This window comes from Spermophilus citellus (assembly GCF_964194105.1).
Source record: "Spermophilus citellus genome assembly, chromosome: 5".
Lineage (NCBI taxonomy): Eukaryota > Metazoa > Chordata > Mammalia > Rodentia > Sciuridae > Spermophilus > Spermophilus citellus.
Genome location: NC_138186.1, coordinates 45,183,037 through 45,205,117, shown reverse-complemented (window position 1 = coordinate 45,205,117; position 22,081 = coordinate 45,183,037). Strand labels below are relative to the sequence as shown.

General features: G+C 42.9%; 2 protein-coding genes across 4 annotated transcripts in view; one reads left to right on the top strand and one right to left on the bottom strand.

Annotated features, from left to right (window-relative positions):
- The window catches only part of LOC308650243 (MHC class I polypeptide-related sequence B-like), a 601,646-nt gene that overhangs the window by 224,101 nt on the left and 355,464 nt on the right, over window positions 1–22,081 (bottom strand). The window lies entirely within an intron of this gene.
- LOC308650241 (MHC class I polypeptide-related sequence B-like) overlaps window positions 1–22,081 on the top strand; it is a 167,606-nt gene that overhangs the window by 140,743 nt on the left and 4,782 nt on the right. The gene's annotated exons all lie outside the window — the stretch shown is intronic.

Genomic DNA, 22,081 nt, shown 5'->3' with positions numbered 1-22,081 from the left:
TGTTATTTATTAAAAACTTTTTAAACCCACAAAAGCATAAAGAAGACTAGCAAACCTTTAATTTCATCAGAGATTAGTACACGTTTAAAGTCCCCATTTTCTTTTCCTATACACAAACATCATATATAAACAGTAAATATCAGTTTAAACAGCTGGACAATGCTATAAAGAGTCAGACCTGGTGTTAAACTGGCCTGGTTGAAGAAAAGGCCAAATTACAAGCAGTGGGAACTCCCCGCCCTTAAAAGGGGGTCTGGATGCCTCTTGGCTTAATGAACTAATTATTCTTGTCTGCAAAGAAACTGTTTTCCTCTTTGCCTGGGGTTACATAAGTGAAAGTGCATAGCTAAATTGCACAGCTAAAGCTACTTTGCTAGGGGCAAGTAGGTGGCAGTGGTTAGTGGATCTGCTGTGGAAAGAAAAATTGGTCTCAATGTAGACTTTGAATAGCTGGAAGACTCAGAGTTCCTCCCTATGCAGTGTAGCTCTGCCTCCACCCTTTGCACCTGATCCCATGCTTTTTCCTGCTGCTGTGTGACTCATCAGGTGCGAGTCTCTTGTCTCCAAGGCTAGGTTGTAAATTATCAACAGCAGGAATGCTCTCAAGGGCTTTGCACCTTTTCCCTTCACTTGGCAGAGTGCAAAGTCCCTTTGATCACTGTCTTTGTCTTTTTTTTTTCCCCCTCAACATGCTTCATATAATCATGTTGCTAGTTTGTCAGTGTCATTCGAGAGAAGGGCACAAGAGAAGCAAAACTTTGTCATAGAGCTTCAGGACAACCTCTTGCCTACCTTCCCCTTACTTCTGCTGACTGGGACCCCTAAACAAGACCACTTTTATGAGTTAGTAACTTTAATTTAATGATTGGTCATGTTCTTTCCAGGCACATCATAAAAACATGAGGCTGGGGCTGGGGTGGTGGCTCAGTGGTAGAGTGCTCGCCTAGCATGCATAAGGCACTGAGTTGGATCCTCAGCACCACATAAAAACAAAATAAAGATATTGTATCTACCTAAAACTAAAAAATAAATATATATAAAAATAATAAAACATGAGACTAACAGAGGGTCCTGAAGTTGCCTCTTCTATCTCCCTTTTTCTGGAAAGCCAATGAGAATCTTCTTTCATTTTTTAAATACACCCAAGAAAATATCCATAATAGCTTGTTCCACTTTCCTTAATATGGGAAGATCTTCTTTATATCTAATTTCAAGCTCTCCCTGTTCAGTATTTAGTTTACCTTTTTTTCTATCCTTTTACTTTCAAGTTTTCTTCATCCTTATGTTTAAGGAGTATCTCTCACAGACAACATACAATTATTTGTTTTCAATTTCATTCTGACAAAATTGATCTTTTAATTGGATTTCTTTACAAGACCCTTCTTTATGTTAATTCTGAAAATTGTCCCTCTGCTGGAGTGAAGTTCTAGATTAGCGTCATGGGTTTGGGAGTGGAATATCTACTTCACAGTTCACACATGACATCTGGGCTCTCCTCCCTCCCTCTCTGCCCATTCCAACCTCTCTCTCCTTCTCTCCCTTCCTCCTTCTCTCCTCTGGTCACCTGCAGCCTGGCAGAGTCTGAGGCAGAGAGAAGATGTAGAAGAGGACCCATTTGTAGAGATGATGGTGTAAAGTGTGGAGGGGCAAAGTCAATCCTCCAGCCTTTATGTCCCCCATGAGTTGAAATGAAATCTCTAGTGACATACACATCATTCAGCAAGGCTTTATAGCAGGTTTTCCTCTGGGGGAACATGAAAAAGGGCTGTGTTTCCCTTCAAGTTCTGCTTGGGTGAAAATAAAAGCTTTAGGTTGGGCACATGGCACTCACCTGTAATCCCAGCGGCTTGGGAGGCTGAGGCAGGAGAACCGTGAGTTCAAAGCCAGCCTCAGCAAAAGTGAGGCACTAAGCATCCCAGTGAGGCCCTGTCTCTAAATAAAATACAAAATAGGGCTGGGGATATGGCTCAGTGGTCATGTGCCCCTGAGTTCAATACCTGGTATCATAAATAAATAAATAAATAAAACCTTTAGAATATAAAAAACAGCACCTGGATCATGCTGATAAGAGGGACCAGACCACGCCTAGTCTGACCAATTTGTATTTTTTATAGTCAGTGAGTGAGGTAGAAAGTCTGCAATCCTCAGAGGTAGAGACAGGCCCCCTTAGGGTTCTTATTAGCTGTGTACTCATGAGTAAATTACCTAACCTCACCTGCGGGTATGCTTCTGTGATTGTCGTAGGACTCGTGCCGCAGTCTTGGCTGGGCACAGAATCACGAGCCACCACACAGCTTTGTAGATTCAAACAGCAATCTTTATTCCCGAACTCACACCGGCCTCCACACACGTTCTGGGGCAATCCCAGTTCTCTTCTCACCCAAATCACCTACTCCACGAGGCTTCCTTCCCAAAATGCTCTCTGAATCTCACAAGAGTTCAACAGGAGCTTAGGCAGCAGGAACGCCCTAATCCCGGCAGCAATAATCTTCAACCTCCAACTTCCCTAAAACCCCTATTGTCTTCCACTGGGAACGCCTTAAACTTGTCTTAAACCGGGAACGCCCTAAACCCAAGGACCGGGATACTTCCTCAAACTGCAGGATACACCCTAATCCTGGATCCACCCTCGTCCTTGGGCAGGGTCACCTTACATGCAATGTCAACAGCGAAATTAACATGGGGTACGCTGGCAAGGAAATTTCCTACTTGGTAATGGCCCTCAGCAGACTCGGATGAGCTAGATGGAGAGGTGGATGTTGCCTTGAAGCTACAAATTTTACAACCTTTAAAACATTTACAAGTTTTCTAACCTTGAAAGCATCAGACCTCCTTATGTTTGATTCTCCTGCATCAATGTTGAAGGCTCCAAATTAGTAATAGGGTGGCCTACTGGAGTGGACATGACTCAGCATTGAATTGGACAATCATGTAGTGGCAGTGTCTTGCACTTGTCTGTCAAAGACTTTTTTTTTCTTTTTTTTACTGCAGTTGAAAAACCAAGTCTCAAAAAGATTGAACAACTTGCACAAAGGAATGCAGCTTAGTTAAGATAGGACCAGGACTGGAATGTAACCCATAAACCTTTTGACTATTCAGTTCTTTCACCATCTTCCAATGGAGATAGGAAAGGAGTGTTTCCTTTGGATTGTCCTGGGATGTCCCTGAGTCCCATGATGGTGTTCCATGCAGGGGACACAGAGAAAGGGATAAAAGTTCTAGACTCTGAAATGTTTTCAGTAGTGGGAGGAGAAACCCATTATTCTTTAGGCATTTAAAATCTTTTAATAATGCTTTTTACCTGCCATTACTAAGCTGAACATGCATTTCAAAGCCTTTTGAAAATTTTATAGAGTAGAATTTCAAAACAGACAGCTTAATAGGCTGCTTCTGTGTTAAATGATTCATCTCAAATTAAAATTCTCTCTACATTTTTCAAAACTGATAGGATGATGGTCTCTCTCAGGAACTAAGCTTCTCTAACCCGACCCTTTGTAAATATTAATTGACCAGTTTGATGCTAAAACACTTGTTGCTCTGTAGACTGCAACTTGCTTACTTCCAGAACTGAGCCCTAAGCTACATTTAGGACACAGAAGCAGTCTGAAAGACTCACCTACATGTGACCTCACAGAAAATGATCATCTAATTTGCATGTGACTAAGCAACTTAGTAAGAATTTTTCCATTAAGTCACATGATTTATGTCTGGCTTTATTCTTATGTATGCCTCTATTGACTATAAAGTATACGCTCAAAGAGAACTATCTCCCTTCTGTCAGCATAAGTTGGCACTAGTACTCTGCCACTCAACACACACACTCAATTTCCCCTGGGGTGCCCATGGGCAGGTAAAGATAGACCCTCCAAACTTGAAAGCAAGAACCAGAAATTTCAGAAATGGCTATTGGGATCAAAGCAATGTCCTGGGAGCAATCGTAGACTGTAGAAATAAGCTTTCTTTTGGAATCCTGTTGGGGGTTTTATTTTTGCCTGTTTATTTCAAGAACTCATCTAAAGTGAGAATCTTCACACAAGAATCTTTTTCCCAGGTGCAGAGGATGATAAACAGATTTCTTACTTGCCTGATAAGTGTTTGGAGGCAAATCTTATAGGCTGTGGCTCCAGTTAACCAGGAGCACAGATCAAGGACCAGTTCAGGCACACCAGCCCCAGGAATGGAGCTCAAGCCACGATGCAGGAGTCTTGGGATGCCCTTCTGCTTTGGGTTTCAGCACCTCTGAGCACTTCCTCTCCACGCTTGCTCTCTAACTGCAGCAGGCGACAGTTGGGGAAAAGAACTCTCTGGGTACAATGACATTAGGTGGTATTATCTTGTCCTTGGGAGAGGGGGAAATGAAGCTCTTAGAACAAGCCCCACTCAACTGAGCCGTTGCTAACTTCATTTCCTGAGAGATTAAATTGAGCTGATTATATAATACCATAATTTGTTTTCTGAATTTTTTTTCTCAGCCTTCTGGAGCTGCGCAGATAGAACTTCAGCATAGATTATTGCTTAATGAGAGGGCTCTCTTCTCCCTAGGATATAGAGCAGAGCAAAAGGCAGGTAGGATTGGGAAGCAGAATTGCCAGGACTTCTCCTGTCTTTTCTGCCAGCAGCACTACTGCCCTCCGTCTTCTCATTTCACTTTATAGTTTGGGGGTCAGCATTCCTGACACCTTCCCCAATCCAGGGACAGATCGCCTCCGTGGGTCAGATGGAGGAGTTCCAGGAGAGAATGAAGCTTTAGCCAACTCCTCCCAAAACTCCATCAAAAGAATATTCTGAGAATTTGAGGTAGATGTGATAAACTTCAACCTGTACTTTGAAAGCCATCAGGGTCTGGAGCAAACCTGACCATCACCATCAGCCCACCGGTAGCCTGTAATCCAGAGGCATCTAGGATCTAGTTACTTGCATTGCCATCCCCACGGTGTCTGGAGTGGTCAACTCTGGGCTCCTACGGAATTACTGTACTGGGTCATTTCTTGATAGCAATCTTGCTTCCCAGTGCAGTATTTTTTCCACTTACCCTCACTTGGTGACATTTATATGAACTGCACACTCTCTTCATGCTATCAGTTAGATTGTACTTTTCTATCCCTTTTGAAACAATGAAATACAATTGTGTGGGAATGGTAATCAGGATAAACTTGCATTTGCCCCAAATAACACTGGAGAAAGAATTTATTCACAAGTGTAACATTTTATTGTAATTAATGTCTTGCCACCCATAGCTGTGGATGAGAACCACTGGCCAGGCTCATGGTATTGGGATTCTGCTCAGATGCTATAAGGACTAGTCTGTCCATGCATCTAGGGTCCTCACCATTGCAACAGACCTTGCCAACTCCATTTCTTGGTGGAATGGATCTTTTGCTCTATATTTCCAACTATGGGTGGGATCTTGTTTGGTCGGGGCATGTTGCTAATGCCTTTTCAATGATTCATTACACAAGTTGCCAAATTCTTTTTCCTATAAATTACTTCCAATTCTGTCTCTTATGCATAGAATCAAACCTGAGTTTGTTATGGTGGGACTAAGTCTGTGGGTCATGCTCCTTCAGGACCAGTCTAGCAACTAAGATGGTCAACATATACTTGGTGAAGCCCACTACTGTGTCTCTCTCAAAAGAATATTTCGCAAAAATTATGTGAAATTCCATTTCAGTGATCATAACTAAAGTTTTATATTAAACATACAAATTTTCATTTGTTTACATTAGATAAATAATGTTTCTTAGTGAATTCAGTTTAAAATTACAAGTCCGGGCTAGGAATGTGGCTCAAGCGGTAGCGCACTCGCCTGGCATGCGTGCGGCCCGGGTTCGATCCTCAGCACCACATACAAACAAAGATGGTGTGCCCGCCAATAACTAAAAATAAATAAATATTAAAATTCTCTCTCTCTCTCTCTCTCTCTCTCTCTCTCTCTCCCCCTCTCTCTTTTAAAAATAAAATAAAATAAAATAAAATTACAAGTCCAGACTCTTTACATAGTCTTTAGGATTGCTGTCATGCTAAAATGACATGCTAAGTAGTTGTGGTGGGCCTATACGCTTTCATTGCTTGGCACTACTGCTCAGTTATCACTGTGTATGACTAATTTTAATTATAACACAATAATGCTCCAATTGCCACAAGTTTCCCCACACAGTAACTTTTTAAAATTCTTTTTATTACTTATGCATAGCCATTGTGACAAAGAAAGTGCACTTTGAATTTTGCACTGTTGTTTTTTTTGTTTGTTTGTTTTGGTACTGGGGATTGAACCCAGGGGTGTTTTACCAGTGAGCTGCATTCCCAGCTCCCCACCCCACTGGCCTTCCCCTTTTTTTGAGACAGGGTCTTGCTAAATTGCTTAGGGCCTTACTAAATTGCAGAGTCTGGCCTTGAACCTGCAATTCTTCTGCCTCAGCTTCCCAGGTTGCTGGGATTACACACATGCACCACTATGCCCAGCAAATGTTGCACACTTAAAGAATGTGATTTATTTTATTATCAACTAGATGTTAAAATTGTTTCATTATGTAATGACACTGTAACTGGGTTAAAATAAAAGGATACAATGTATCAGATTAAGAATTCATTACAGTATTCCCAAGTCATGGGAAAACAATGGCCCAAAAAATGAGCAGATTTAAAATAAAGTATCTTTAGCATAGTAAAAATTCTCGACAAAAATTAAAAATGAAAAAGGAGGCTCCAAAACAAAATTAATTTTCCAAGTGGCTCATTTATTAGCCAAGTGAAAAGAACTGTTTGGCAGGGGTGAGATAATTACATGTATTTAATTGCTGCAACTGAAGCAATGTGTCCAAACAAAATGAACTTATTCAGGACTATTAGCTTTTTGGCAAGAATAGTCACTCACAGAGTTGGGGACAATGGAATTAGCATCCATACTCAATTCTAGAAAAATAAGATGAGTCATTTTAAATTATTTTTCTTGGCTCTTGATAAGTCAACAGGTATCACTAATACTACATAGCAGTTTATTTGAGAGGTCAAAGACAAATTTGAAGTCATGAGAGTTAGCCTGCATGGATAATTGACATGGAACAATCACAGTTAAGAATATTTTCAAAGAGAGGCTCGAAGATGGTGGCGATGGAAGTGCATCACCCCAGTGCGCCGCGTCACCGTGCGGGAGAAAGACGAGGTGAAACGGCTGAAGGCTACCTTGTTGGGAATTTCCAGTGAAATTGAGGTGCTCCAGAATCTAGAGGACAGATTTCCAACGCGCAGGATTCGGCTGCGGGGGCTGGGTCGCGGGCGATTTCTCCGCACGGAGGGTAGCAGAGCTGGGTCGCGGGCGATTTCTCCGCACGGAGGGTAGCAGAGCTTGGTCGGCGGACCGCCCCGCGGATGGAGTCTGGGGCGCGCACTGGGTAGCGGCGAGGTACCGGAGCGAGAGTTCAGCGATGCGGATTCTGGGGGCTCCTGCCAGCGGTGCACTGGCCGTGCTTAGTGCTGAGTTCCGGCTTTGAGACAGAGGAGAGAAGCGGTCCAGTTCGATTCTCGACACCGGTCGGACTACGGAGGAGGACAACAGCCGCCATCTTGGAGAGCTGATGTAATCATCCCTGTTTTCTACTGATCTCAGCTCATTGAACTACGGAACAGGTGATTTCAGGCTGATACTTGCCTGCGTCTCACAGACAGATAGCTCAGGCTCAGGACCGGAGAACCTGAGGAGAATACTCTTCGGGGCTCGCTCCTGGCAAGGCGTGCGCCGGACTTTGAGCGGCCAGATTCTGGCTCCCTGGGCTGCTTTGGCCCAGGGTTGGGGAACCTGTGGGGACTGCGTGCTGAAGCCAGCTCCAAGTGGAACGTGCGCTGAGGGGCGGCTGGGCTCTGACTCCCGGAACAGTTTTGGCCCGGGGCTGGGGAGACCGTGGGGACTGTGTCTTTGACCCTGCTCCTAGCGGAGCGTGCACCGAGCTGGGAGAGTTTGGAACGGCCGGGCTCGGGCTCCCGGGGCTGCTTTGGCCTGGGGCTGGGGAACCCGTGGGGGTCGCTCTGTGGAGCCTGCTCCTAGCAGAGCGTGGCTGGGATCGGAGAGGCCGGGTTCTGGCTCCTGAAGCTGCCTTAGCCCAGGGCTGGGGAACCTGCGGGGACTGCGTGCTGAGGCCAGCACCAAGTGGAACGTGCGCTGAGGGGCGGCTGGGCTCTGACTCCCGGAACAGTTTTGGCCCGGGGCTGGGGAGCCAGCGGGGACTGCGTCTTTGACCCTGCTCCTAGAGGAGCGTTCACCGAGCTGGGAGAGTTTGGAGCGGCCAGGCTCGGGCTCCCGGGGCTGCTTTGGCCTGGGGCTGGGGAACCCGCGGCGGTTGCTCTGTGGAGCCTGCTCTTAGCAGAGCGTGGCTGGGATCGGAGAGGCCGGGTTCTGGCTCCCGAAGCTGCTTTGGCCCAGGGCTGGGGAACCTGCGGGGACTGCTTCTCGGTCCGGGTCCTGCTGGGTGCTGAGGGGGCCTGGGGGGCAGAGTGGAGCTGCCACCTGCGCCCAGAGCAGGCCAAGTGACCCGCCGGAGTGGTATCACGACACCCCAACTACAGCTGGGGCCGAGGAGAGTAGCCACCCACACCTGGAACAGGACCAGCGACCCGACGGCGCGGTAACCAAGTCATCCCATTTGGAGTGGGGGCTGTGAAGAGCCGCCGTCTGAGCCTGCAAGGTAGGCAGACCTGCAACCCACTGGCAGGAAAGGCTCAGCAGCCTGCCAGTGTGGTGGACAAGTAGCATCGAGGCAGTCACGTCACACTGGTTGGAGTGGGGGTGGAGCAGAGCCACTGCCTGTATCCAGAAAAGGCCCAGCGACCCGTTGGAGAGGCAGTTAGGTACCCCCACTGGGAGTGGGGGCTGAGCAGAACTGCCACCCGAGCCCGCAAGGTAGGCAGATCTGCGACCCACCGGCGGAACAGGCTTAGAGGCCAACCAGCGTGGTAGACACGTCACACCAATTGGAGTAGGGGCAGAGCAGAGCTGCCGCCCACATCTGGATCAGGACCAACGACCCGAGGGCGGGGTAGTTACGTCACCACAATTGGAGTGCGGCCAGAGTAGAGCCGCCACCCACGCCCGCAGTGTGGGCAGACCTGCGACTAACCAGCGTGGTAGATAGATCACCCTAATTAGAGGAGGAGCACAGCCACTACCTGCCTGCAAGAGAGATCTCCCAACTATACAAGAGCAATATAAATAAATAGGGGTAAAAATTCAAAAACACAACAGTTTCACCAAGCAGAAAGAAACGCGAGCAGTATGAAAAGACAAGGAAAGAAAGGACCACAAGTAATGCAGGTCAACTCAACTTTAGAAGAGGTAATAGCTGCAACAGATGGAATGTCAGATAAAGAGTTCAGGATATACATGCTTCAGATGATCTGGAGTCTCAAGGAAGACATGAGACAGCAAAATCAGACAATGAAAGATCACTTTGACAAGGAACTACACAAACAAATCCAGGAAGTAAAAGATCAATTTCACAGGGAGATAGAGGTAATAAAAAACAAACAAATAGAAATCCTAGAAATGCAGGAAGCAATAAACCAACTTAAAACCTCAATTGACAATACTACCAGCAGAGTAGATCACTTAGAAGATAGAACATCAGACAATGAAGACAAAGTATTTCAACTTGAAAAGAACATAGACAGCTCAGCAAGTCTGCTAAGAAACCATGAACAGAACATCCAAGAAATATGGGATAACATTAAAAGACCAAACTTAAGAGTCATTAGGATACAGGAAGGCACAGAGCTCCAAACCAAAGGAATAAACAATCTATTCAATGAAATAATATGAGAAAACTTCCCAGACTTGAAGAATGAAACAGAATCCCAAATCCTAGAAGCCTACAGGACGCCGAAAGTGCAAAATCATAAGAGATCCACACCTAGACACATTATAATGAAGATGCCCAACATACAGAATAAGGAGAGAATTTTAAAAGCTACAAGAGAAAGGAAGCAGATTACATTTAGGGGTAAACCAATCAGGATAACAGCTGAGCTCTAAACACAGACTCTGAAAGCTAGAAGATCCTGGAATAACATATTTCAAACACTGAAAGAAAATGGGTTCCAACCAAGAATCGTGTATCCGGTGAAACTAAGCTTCAGGATGGAAGATGAAATTAAAACCTTCCATGATAAACAAAAGTTAAAAGAATTCGCAGCTAGAAAACCATCTCTTCAAAAAATCCTTGGCAAAACATTACAGGAAGAGGAAATCGAAAATAACATTGAAAACCAACAGTGAGAGGTAGGACAGTAAAGGGGGGAAAGCAATCAAAGAGGAAAACAAATCAGGTTTAGTAACATTAATAAACAAATATGACAGGAGAAACAAACCATATCTCAATAATAACCCTAAATGTTAATGGCTTAAACACACCAATTAAGAGACACAGGCTAGTTGAATGGATCACAAAACAAGACCCAACAATATGCTGCCTACAGGAGACACATTTGATAGGAAAAGATATACATAGACTGAAGGTGAAAGGTTGGGAAAAATCATTCCACTCATATGGACTGCGGAAACAAGCAGGAGTGTCCACACTCATATCAAATAAAATAGATTTCAAGCCAAAGTTAATCAAAAGGGATAATGAGGGACACTGCACACTGCTCAAGGGAACCATACACCAACAAGACATAACAATCATAAATATATATGCCCCAAACAATGGTGCAGCTATGTTCATCAAGCAAACTCTTCTCAAGTTCAAGAGTCTAATAGACCACCATACAATAATCATGGGAGACTTCAACACACCTCTCTCACCACTGGACAGATCTTCCAAACAAAAGTTAAATAAGGAAACTATAGAACTCAATAACACAATTAACAACCTAGACTTAATTGACATGTATAGAATATTTCACCCAACATCAAGTAGTTACACTTTTTTCTCAGCAGCACATGGATCCTTCTCAAAAATAGATCATACATTATGTCACAGGGCAACTCTTAGACAATATAAAGGAGTAGAGATAATACCATGCATCTTATCTGATCATAATGGATTGAAACTGAAAATCAACGATAAAAGAAGGAAGGAAAAATCATGCATCACTTGGAGAATGAACAATAGGTTACTGAATGATCAATGGGTTATAGAAGACATTAAGGAGGAAATTAAAAACTTCTTAGAGTTAAATGAAAACACAGACACAACATATTGGAATCTATGGGACACATTGAAAGCAGTTCTAAGAGGAAAATTCATGGCTTGGAGCTCATTCCTTAAAAAAAGAAAAAACCAACAAATAAATTATCTCATACTTCATCTCAAAATCCTAGAAAAAGAAGAGCAAAACAACAGCAAAAGAAGTAGAAGGCAAGAAATAATTAAAATCAGAGCTGAAATTAATGAAATTGAAACAAAAGAAACAATTGAAAAAATTGACAAAACTAAAAGTTGGTTCTTTGAAAAAATAAATAAAATCGACAGACCCATAGCCATGCTAACGAAGAGCAGAAGAGAGAGAACTCAAATTACTAGCATACGGGATGAAAAAGGCAATATCACAACAGACACATCAGAAATACAGAAGATAATCAGAAATTATTTTGAATCCTTATACTCCAATAAAATAGAAGATAGTGAAGGCATAGATTAATTTCTTAAGTCATATGATCTGCCCAGATTGAGTCAGGAGGATATAGACAACCTAAACAGACCAATAACAATAGACGAAATAGAAGAAACCATCAAAAGACTACCAACTAAGAAAAGCCCAGGACCGGATGGGTATACAGCAGAGTTTTACAAAACCTTTAAAGAGGAACTAACACCAATAATTTTCAAGCTATTTCAGGAAATAGAAAAAGAGGGAGAATTTCCAAATACATTCTACGAGGCCAACATCACCCTGATGCCTAAACCAGACAAAGACACTTCAAAGAAAGAAAACTACAGACCAATATCTCTAATGAACCTAGATGCAAAAATCCTCAATAAAATTCTGGCGAATTGGATTCAAAAACATATCAAAAAAATTATACACCATGATCAAGTAGGATTCATCCCTGGGATGCAAGGCTGGTTCAATATACGGAAATCAATAAATGTTATTCACCACATCAATAGACTTAAAAATAAGAACCATATGATCATCTCGATAGATGCAGAAAAAGCATTCGACAAAGTACAGCATCCCTTTATGTTCAAAACTCTAGAAAAATTAGGGATAACAGGATCATACCTCAACATTGTAAAAGCAATCTATGATAAGCCACAGGCCAGCATCATTCTGAATGGAGAAACATTGAAGGCATTCCCTCTAAGATCTGGTACAAGACAGGGATGCCCTCTCTCACCACTTCTGTTCAACATAGTCCTCGAAACACTGGCCAGAGCAATTAGACAGATGAAAGAAATTAAAGGCATAAAAATTGGAAAAGAAGAACTTAAATTATCACTATTTGCAGATGACATGATTCTATACCTAGCAGACACAAAAGGGTCTACAAAGAAACTATTAGAGCTAATAAATAAATTCAGCAAAGTGGCAGGATATAAAATCAACACGCATAAATCAAATGCATTCCTGTATATCAGCGACAAATCCTCTGAAACGGAAATGAGGACAACTACTACATTCACAATATCCCCCCCAAAAATAAAATAGTTGGGAATCAACCTAACAAAAGAGGTGAAAGACTTATACAATGAAAACTACAGAACCCTAAAGAGAGATATAGAAGAAGACCTCAGAAGATGGAAAAATATACCCTGTTCATGGATAGGCAGAACTAACATCATCAAAATGGCGATATTACCAAAAGTTCTCTATAAGTTCAATGCAATGCCAATCAAAATCCCAACAGCATTTCTTGTAGAAATAGATAAAACTATCATGAAATTCATATGGAATAATAAAAGACCCAGAATAGCAAAAACAATGCTAAGCAGGAAGTGTGAATCAGGCGGTATAGCGATACCAGACTTCAAACTATACTACAGAGCAATAGTAACAAAAACAGCATGGTACTGGTACCAAAACAGGCGAGTGGACCAATGGTGCAGAATAGAGGACACAGTAACCAATCCACAAAACTATAACTTTCTTATATTTGATAAAGGGGCTAAAAGCATGCAATGGAGAAGGATAGCATCTTCAACAAATGGTGCTGGGAAAACTGGAAATCCATTTGCATCAAAATGAAACTGAATCCCTTTCTCTCGACATGCACAAAAGTCAACTCAAAATGGATCTAGGAGCTTGATATTAAATCAGAGACACGGCGTCTGATAGAAGAAAAAGTTGGCTATGATCCTCATACTGTGGGGTTGGGCTCCAAATTCCTCAATAGGACACCCGTAGCGCAAGAGTTAACAACTAGAATCAACAAATTGGACTTACTCAAACTAAAAAGTGTTTTCTCAGCAAAAGAAACAATAAGAGAGATAAACAGGGAGCCTACATCCTGGGAACAAATCTTTACTCCACACACTTCAGATAGAGCCCTAATATCCAGAGTATACAAAGAATTAAAAAAATTAGACAATAAGATAACAAATAACCCAATCAACAAATGGGCCAAGGACCTGAACAGACACTTCTCAGAGGAGGACATACAATCAATCAACAAGTACATGAAAAAATGCTCAACATCGCTAGCAGTCAGAGAAACGCAAATCAAAACCACCCGAAGATTCCATCTCACTCCAGTAAGATTGGCAGCCATTAGGAAGTCCAACAACAACAAGTGCTGGCGAGGATGCGGGGAAAGGGGTACACTTGTTCATTGTTGGTGGGACTGCAAATTGGTGCAGCCAATTTGGAAAGCAGTATGGAGATTTCTTGGAAAGCTGGGAATGGAACCACCATTTGACCCAGCTATTCCCCTTCTCGGTCTATTCCCTAAAGACCTAATAAGAGCATGCTACAGGGACACTGCTACATCGATGTTCATAGCAGCACAATTCACGATAGCAAGATTGTGGAACCAACCTAGATGCCCTTCAATAGATCAATGGATAAAAAAATGTGGCATTTATACACAATGGAGTATTACTCTGTATTAAGAAATGACAAAATCCTAGAATTTGGAGGGAAATGGATGGCATTAGAGCAGATTATGCTAAGCGAAGCTAACCAATCCTTAAAAAAACAAATGCCAAATGACTTCTTTGATATAAGGGGAGCAACCAAGGACAGGGTAGGGACGAAGAGCTTGAGAAGAAGATTAACATTAAACAGGGATGATAGGTGGGAGGGAAAGGGATAGAAAAGGGAAATTGCATGGAATTGGAAGGTGATCCTCAGGGTTATACAAAATTACATATAAGAGGAAAGGAGGGGTAAGAGAAAAATGATACAAGTGGAAGAAATGATTTACAGTAGAAGGGGTAGAGAGAGAAAAGGGGAGGGGAGGGGAGGGGAGGGGAAGGGGGATCATAGAGAATAGGATAGACAGCAGAATACATCAGTCACTAGAATGGCAATATGTAAATCAATGGAAGTGTAACTGATGTGATACAGCGATCGGTATACAGGGAAAAAATGGGAGTTCATAACTCACTTGAATCAAACTGTGAAATATGATATATTAAGAACTACATAATGTTTTGAACGACCAACAATAGAAAAAAAATTTAAAAAAAGATATGAGAAAAAAAAGAGTCATTGGGATAGAAAATAAAACTATAGAGGTCTAAACCAAAGGAATGAACAATTTGTTGAATGAAATAATTTTAGAAAACTTTCCAGTCTTGAAAAATGAAACGGATTTCCAAATCCTGGAAGCCTACAGGACGCCAAACATTCAAAACCATAATAGACTCCAAGACACATTATTATGAAGGTATACAACATACAGAACAAGGAGAGAATATTAAAAGCTACAAAAGAAAGGAGGCAGATTACATTCAGGGGTAAACCATTTAGGTTAATGGCTGATTTTTCATCACAGACGCTGAAAGCGAGAAGATCCTGGAACAACGTATTTCAAATGCTGAAAACTAATGGATGCCAACCAAGGATATTGTATCCAGCAAAATTAAGCTTCAGGTTTAACATGGTGGTGGGCGCGGAGAGATCAAGTCTCTGACCTCTTCAGCTGCGCGGGCATAGGGAGTCGTAAACCGTCTAAATGCTCTCTGATCAGGATCACTAGGCAATGCTGAGCTGATGTGGATCTGGGGCGAACAGTCTGGGCCTCTCAGAACACACACCGAGCCCGGATTAGCTGAATTCAAGCTCCCTTTCGCCTGCTTCTCCCAGACAAACTGCTGTGACTCACGACTAAATGATCCCACTGAAACAACTGGTCGGCCCTTCTGATCCTACAGAGGTTAACGCCAACTGAGCTTTCATAGGCAGTGGCCACAGGATTGAAACGGGGCTAGGGAGAGACAGTCAGGACCCATCCGTTACATTGGTAACCCGGCAAAGGGAAACAAACTGTCACCATTTGCATGGGATTCCACCATGGCAGAGGACTGACATCACCAGAATGCGGCTGAGGAGATAACTTCATTGAAACCAGCGGCTACAGGTGTGCAATCCCCTAGCCTTTCCTCTCCACACAGCGGGGAAACCTTAAGGGCTCCTCCCAGCTCTCCCGTGAGTGCGATAGCCAGACAGAGGGAATCAGGAGTAGCGCGGGACCCGCGGTGCGGAACTCCCGGCTACTGCTACCACCAGTGCTGACAACTGAGGTCTCTTGCACCAGCTACCACTGGGAGCGTGGCTACCAGAGGGTAAGCAAAATTTGCTGAGGATTCTCAGCCCCAAGATCTACAAACTTAGGGTCTGAGGGAATGGCAAACAGGGAGAGTGTGCCCAGTCGTTCATGCAAACAGGGCTCCCGGGCGCATCAGACCTGGCGTGTAGCCAGTATTGTGGTGAGCATCACTGGTGAGCGGGGCCTGGCTTGAGGAAAAGTGGAGAAGCGACTAGACAGAAGAGAAGGCCCTAGGCACTCAGGATTGGAGACCCACCCAGTCTGGGAGGAAGAGCTGCTGTACAGTGATTGGTTCCCGTGTATTGAGAGGAGAAGCTTGGCCCGGTGGGCACAGCTCCACCTACTGGAAGAGAAGTTAATCAAACTCTAAGACTGCATTCATTAATTTTTTTTAAAATTTGGGTTCTTTTTTTTCATTTTCATTTTTTGTTGTTTTATGATTTTTTTAAAATTTTTTTTTCTATTTTTTAATTTTAATTTTTTTATTATTATTTTTTAATTTTTTTCTTTTTTTCTTTTCTATTTTTTCTTTTCTCTTTTCATTTCTTTTCAATTTTCTTATTCCCCCTTCCTTGAATTCTACCTGCTTACTCTCATTCTCTTTAGTGACTTCTTCCCTTACCTTTTAATACCTTTCCTCCCTAGCATCAAATAAATTTATAGGAGTAAACAGTAACTCAGCAGTCAAACAGAACAAGAAGTAACATGAGCAGCATAAAAAAGCAAGGAAGAAAAGGAGTACAAACAATGCAGGACAGCCTAAATATTCAGGAGGACCTAGAGCCATCAGAAAAATGGTCATATAAGGAACTCAAGGAATACCTTAGACAGATGGAATGGAACCTTAAAGAGGATTAATACCAATACTTTTCATGTTATTTCAGAAATAGAAAAAGAGGGAGCTCTTCCAAATTCATTCTATGAGGCCAACATCACCCTGATTCCAAAACCAGACAAAGACACCTCAAAGAAAGAAAACTACAGACCAATATCTCTAATGAACCTAGATGCAAAAATCCTCAATAAAATTCTGGCGAATCGAATACAAAAACACATCAAAAAATTGTGCACCATGATCAAGTAGGATTCATCCCTGGGATGCAAGGCTGGTTCAATATACGGAAATCAATAAATGTTATTCACCACATCAATAGACTTAAAGATAAGAACCATATGATCAACTCGATAGACGCAGAAAAAGCATTTGGCAAAGTACAGCATCCCTTTATGTTCAAAACATTAGAAAAACTAGGGATAACAGGAACTTACCTTGACATTGTAAAAGCTATCTATGCTAAGCCTCAGGCTAGCATTATTCTGAATGGAGAAAAATTGAAGGCATTCCCTCTAAAATCTGGAACAAGACAGGGATGCCCTCTCTTACCACTTCTGTTCAACATAGTTCTCGAAACACTGGCCAGAGCAATTAGATGAAAGAAATTAAAGGCATAAAAATAGGAAAAGAAGAACTTAAATTATCACTATTTGCAGACGACATGATTCTATACCTAGAAGAACCAAAAGGGTCTACAAAAAAACTACTAGAACTAATAAATAAATTCAGCAACGTGGCAGGATAAAAAATCAACACGCATAAATCAAAGGCATTTCTGTATATCAGCGACAAAATTTCTGAAACGGAAATGAGGAAAAACACTCCATTCACAATATCCTCAAAAAAATAAAATACTTAGGAATCAACCTAACAAAAGAGGTGAAGGACCTATACAATGAAAACTACAGAACCCTAATGAAAGAAATAGAAGAAGACCTTAGAAGATGGAAAGATATACCTTGTTCATGGATAGGCAGAACTAACATCATTAAAATGGCGATATTACTAAAAGCGCTCTATAGGTTTAATGCAATGCTAATCAAAATCCCAACGGTATTTCTCACAGAAATAGAAAAAGCAATCATGAGATTCATCTGGAAAAATAAAAGACCCAGAATAGCAAAAGCAATTCTAAGCAGGAAGTGTGAATCAGGCAATATAACGAAACCAGATTTTAAACTATACTACAGAGCAATAGTAACAAAAACAGCATGGTACTGGTACCAAAACAGGTGGATACACCAATGGTACAGAATAGAGGACACAGAAACCAATCCACAAAATTACAACTACCTTATATTAGAGAAAGGTGATAAAAGCATGCAATAAAGAAAGGATAGCATCTTCAATAAATGGTGCTGGGAGAACTAGAAATCCATATGCAACAAAATGAAATTGAATCCCTGCCTCTCACCATGCACAAAAGTTAACTCAAAATGGATTAAGGAGCTAGGAATCAAACCAGAGACTCTACACGTAATAGAAGAAAAAGTTGGCTCTAATCTCCACCTCGTGGGGTCGAGCTCCAAATTCCTCAATAGGACACCTATAGCACAAGAGTTAAAATCAAGAATCAACAGATTCAGGATTCCTGAAGATGGCGGCGAAGGGAGTGCATCACCCCAGTGTGCCGCGTCACTGTGCGGGAGAAAGACGAGGAGAAACAGCTGAAGGCTATCTTGTTGGGAATTTCCAGTGAAATTGAGGTGCTCCAGAATCTAGTGGACGGATTTCCATCGTGCAAGGTTCGGCTGCATGGGCTCGGTCGTGGGCGATTTCTCTGCACGGAGGGTCGCATTGCCTAATCTGCGGACCGCCCCGCAGCTGGAGTCTGCGGCGCGCGCTGGGAAGCGGCGAGGTGCCGGAGTGGGAGTGCAGCGATGCGGATACTGGGGGCTCCTGCCAGTGGTGCAATGGCCGTGCTTAGTGCTGAGTTCCGGCTTTGAGACAGAGGAGAGAAGCGGTCCAGTTCGATTCTCGACACCGGTCGGACCATGGAGGAGGACAGCAGCCGCCATCTTGGAGAGCTGATGTAATCATCCCTGTTTTCTACTGATCTCAGCTCATTCAGCTACAGAACAGCTGATTTCAGGCTGGTATTTGCCTGCGTCTCGCAGACAGATCGCTCAGGTTCGGGGCTGGAGAACCTGTGGAGAATACTCCTTGGGGCTCGCTCCTGGGAAGGCGTGTGCCGGGCTCTGAGCAGCCGGATTCTGGTTCCCCGGGCTGCTTTGACCCAGGGCTGGGGAACCGGCGGGGGTCGCTCCTTGGAGCCAGCTCCTAGCGGAGCGTGGCCGGGATCGGAGAGGCCGGGTTCTGGCTCCCGAAGCTGCTTTGGCCCAGGGCTGGGGAACCTGCGGTGTCTGCTTCTCGGTCCGGGTCCTGCTGGGTGCTGTGGGGGCCAGGGGGGCAGAGTGGAGCTGCCGCCTGCGCCCAGAGCAGGCCAAGTGAACCGCCAGCATGGTATCACAACACCCCAACTGCAGCTGGGGCTGAAGAGAGTAGCCGCCCACGCCTGGAACAGGACCAGCGACCCGAAGGCGCGGTAGCCAAGTCACCCATTTGGAGTAGGGGCTGTGCAGAGCCGCCGTCTGAGCCTGCAAGGTAGGCAGACCTGCAACCCACTGGCAGGACAGGCCCGGTAGCCTGCCAGCGTGGTGGACAATAGCACCAAGGCAGTCACGTCACACTGGTTGAAGTGGGGGTGGAGCAGAGCCGCCGCCCGTGTCCAGAAAAGGCCCAGCTACCCATTGGAGAGGCAGTCAGGTACCCCCACTGGGAGTGGGAGCTGAGCAGAACTGCTGCCAGAGCTCGCAAGGTAGGCAGACCTGCGACCCACCGGCGGAACAGGCCTAGAGGCCTGCCAGCGTGGTAGACACGTCACACCAATTGGAGTAGGGGCCGAGCAGAGCCGCTGCCCACATCCGGATCAGGACCAATGACCCGAGGGCGTGGTAGTTACGTCACCACAATTGGAGTTGGGGCAGAGCAGAGTTGCCACCCGCGCCAGCAGGGTGGGCAGACCTGCAACCGACCGGCGTGGTAGACAGATCACCCTAATTAGAGGAGGAGCACAGCCACTACCTGCCCTGCAAGGGAGATTTCCCAACTATACAAGAGCAATATAAATAAATAGGGGGAAAATTTCAAAAACACAACAGTTTCACCAAGCAGAAAGAAACGCGAGCAGTATGAAAAGACAAGGAAAGAAAGGACCACAAGCAATGCAGGTCAACTCAACTTTAGAAGAGGTAATAGCTGCAACAGACGGAATGTCAGATAAAGAGTTCAGGATATACATGCTTCAGATGATCTGGAGTCTCAAGGAAGACATGAGACAGCAAAATCAGACAATGAAAGATCACTTTGACAAGGAACTACATAAACAAATCCAGGAAGTAAAAGATCAATTTCACAGGAAGATAGAGGTAATAAAAAACAAACAAATAGAAATCCTAGAAATGCAGGAAGCAATAAACCAACTTAAAAACTCAATTGAGAATACTACCAGCAGAGTAGATCACTTAGAAGATAGAACATCAGACAATGAAGACAAAGTATTTCAACTTGAAAAGAACATAGACAGCTCAGCAAGTCTGCTAAGAAACCATGAGCAGAACATCCAAGAAATATGGGATAACATTAAAAGACCAAACTTAAGAGTCATTGGGATACAGGAAGGCACAGAGCTCCAAACCAAAGGAATAAACAATCTATTCAATGAAATAATATGAGAAAACTTCCCAGACTTGAAGAATGAAACAGAATCCCAAATCCTAGAAGCCTACAGGACGCCGAAAGTGCAAAATCATAAGAGATCCACACCTAGACACATTATAATGAAGATGTCCAACATACAGAATAAGGAGAGAATTTTAAAAGCTACAAGAGAAAGGAAGCAGGGTCTGGGGTTGTGGCTCGACCTGTAGCACGCTCGCCTGGCATGCGTGCGGGCCCGGGTTCGATCCTCAGCACCACATACCAACAAAGATGTTGTGTCCGCCGAGAACTAAAAAAATAAATAAATATTAAAAACTCTCTCTCTCTCTCTCTCTCTCTCTCCTCTCTCACTCTCTCTTTAAAAAAAAAAAAAAGAGAAAGGAAGCAGATTACATTTAGGGGTAAACCAATCAGGATAACAGCTGATCTCTCAACACAGACTCTGAAAGCTAGAAGATCCTGGAATAACATATTTCAAACACTGAAAGAAAATGGGTTCCAACCAAGAATCGTGTATCCGGCGAAATTAAGCTTCAGGATGGAAGATGAAATTAAAACCTTCCATGATAAACACAAGTTAAAAGAATTCGCAGCTAGAAAACCATCTCTTCAAAAAATCCTTGGCAAAACATTACAGGAAGAGGAAATGGAAAATAACATTGAAAACCAACAGTGTGAGGTAGGACAGTAAAGGGGGGAAAGCAATCAAAGAGGAAAACAAATCAGGTTTAGTAACATTAATAAACAAATACGGCTGGAAGAACAAACCATATCTCAATAATAACCCTAAATTTTAATGGCTTAAACACACCAATTAAGAGACACAGGCTAGTTGAATGGATCACAAAATAAGACCCAACAATATGCTGCCTACAGGAGATGCATTTGATAGGCAAAGACATACATAGCCTGAAGGTGAAAGGTTGGGAAAAATCATACCACTCATATGGACTGCAGAAACAAGCAGGAGTGTCCATATTCATATCTAATAAAATAGATTTCAAGCCAAAGTTAATCAAAAGGGATAAAGAGGGACACTACATACTGCTCAAGGGAACCATACACCAACAAGACATAACAATCATAAATATATATGCCCCAAACAATGGTGCAGCTATGTTCATCAAGCAAACTCTTCTCAAGTTCAAGAGTCTAATAGACCACCATACAATAATCATGGGAGACTTCAACACACCTCTCTCACCACTGGACAGATCTTCCAAACAAAAGTTAAATAAGGAAACTATAGAACTCAATAACACAATTAACAACCTAGACTTAATTGACATGTATAGAATATTTCACCCAACATCAAGTAGTTACACTTTTTTCTCAGCAGCACATGGATCCTTCTCAAAAATAGATCATATATTATGTCACAGGGCATCTCTTAGACAATATAAAGGAGTAGAAATAATACCATGCATCTTATCCTATCATAATGGAATGAAACTGAAAATCAACGATAAAAGAAGGAAGGAAAAATCATGCATCACTTGGAGAATGAACAATAGGTTACTGAATGATCAATGGGTTTTAGAAGACATCAAGGAGGAAATTAAAAACTTCTTAGAGTTAAATAAAAACACAGACACAACATATTGGAATCTATGGGACACATTGAAAGCAGTTCTAAGAGGAAAATTCATTGCTTGGAGTTCATTCCTTAAAAAAAGAAAAAACCAACAAATAAATGATCTCATACTTCATCTCAAAATCCTAGAAAAAGAAGAGCAAAACAACAGCAAAAGAAGTAGAAGGCAAGAAATAATTAAAATCAGAGCTGAAATTAATGAAATTGAAACAAAAGAAACAATTGAAAA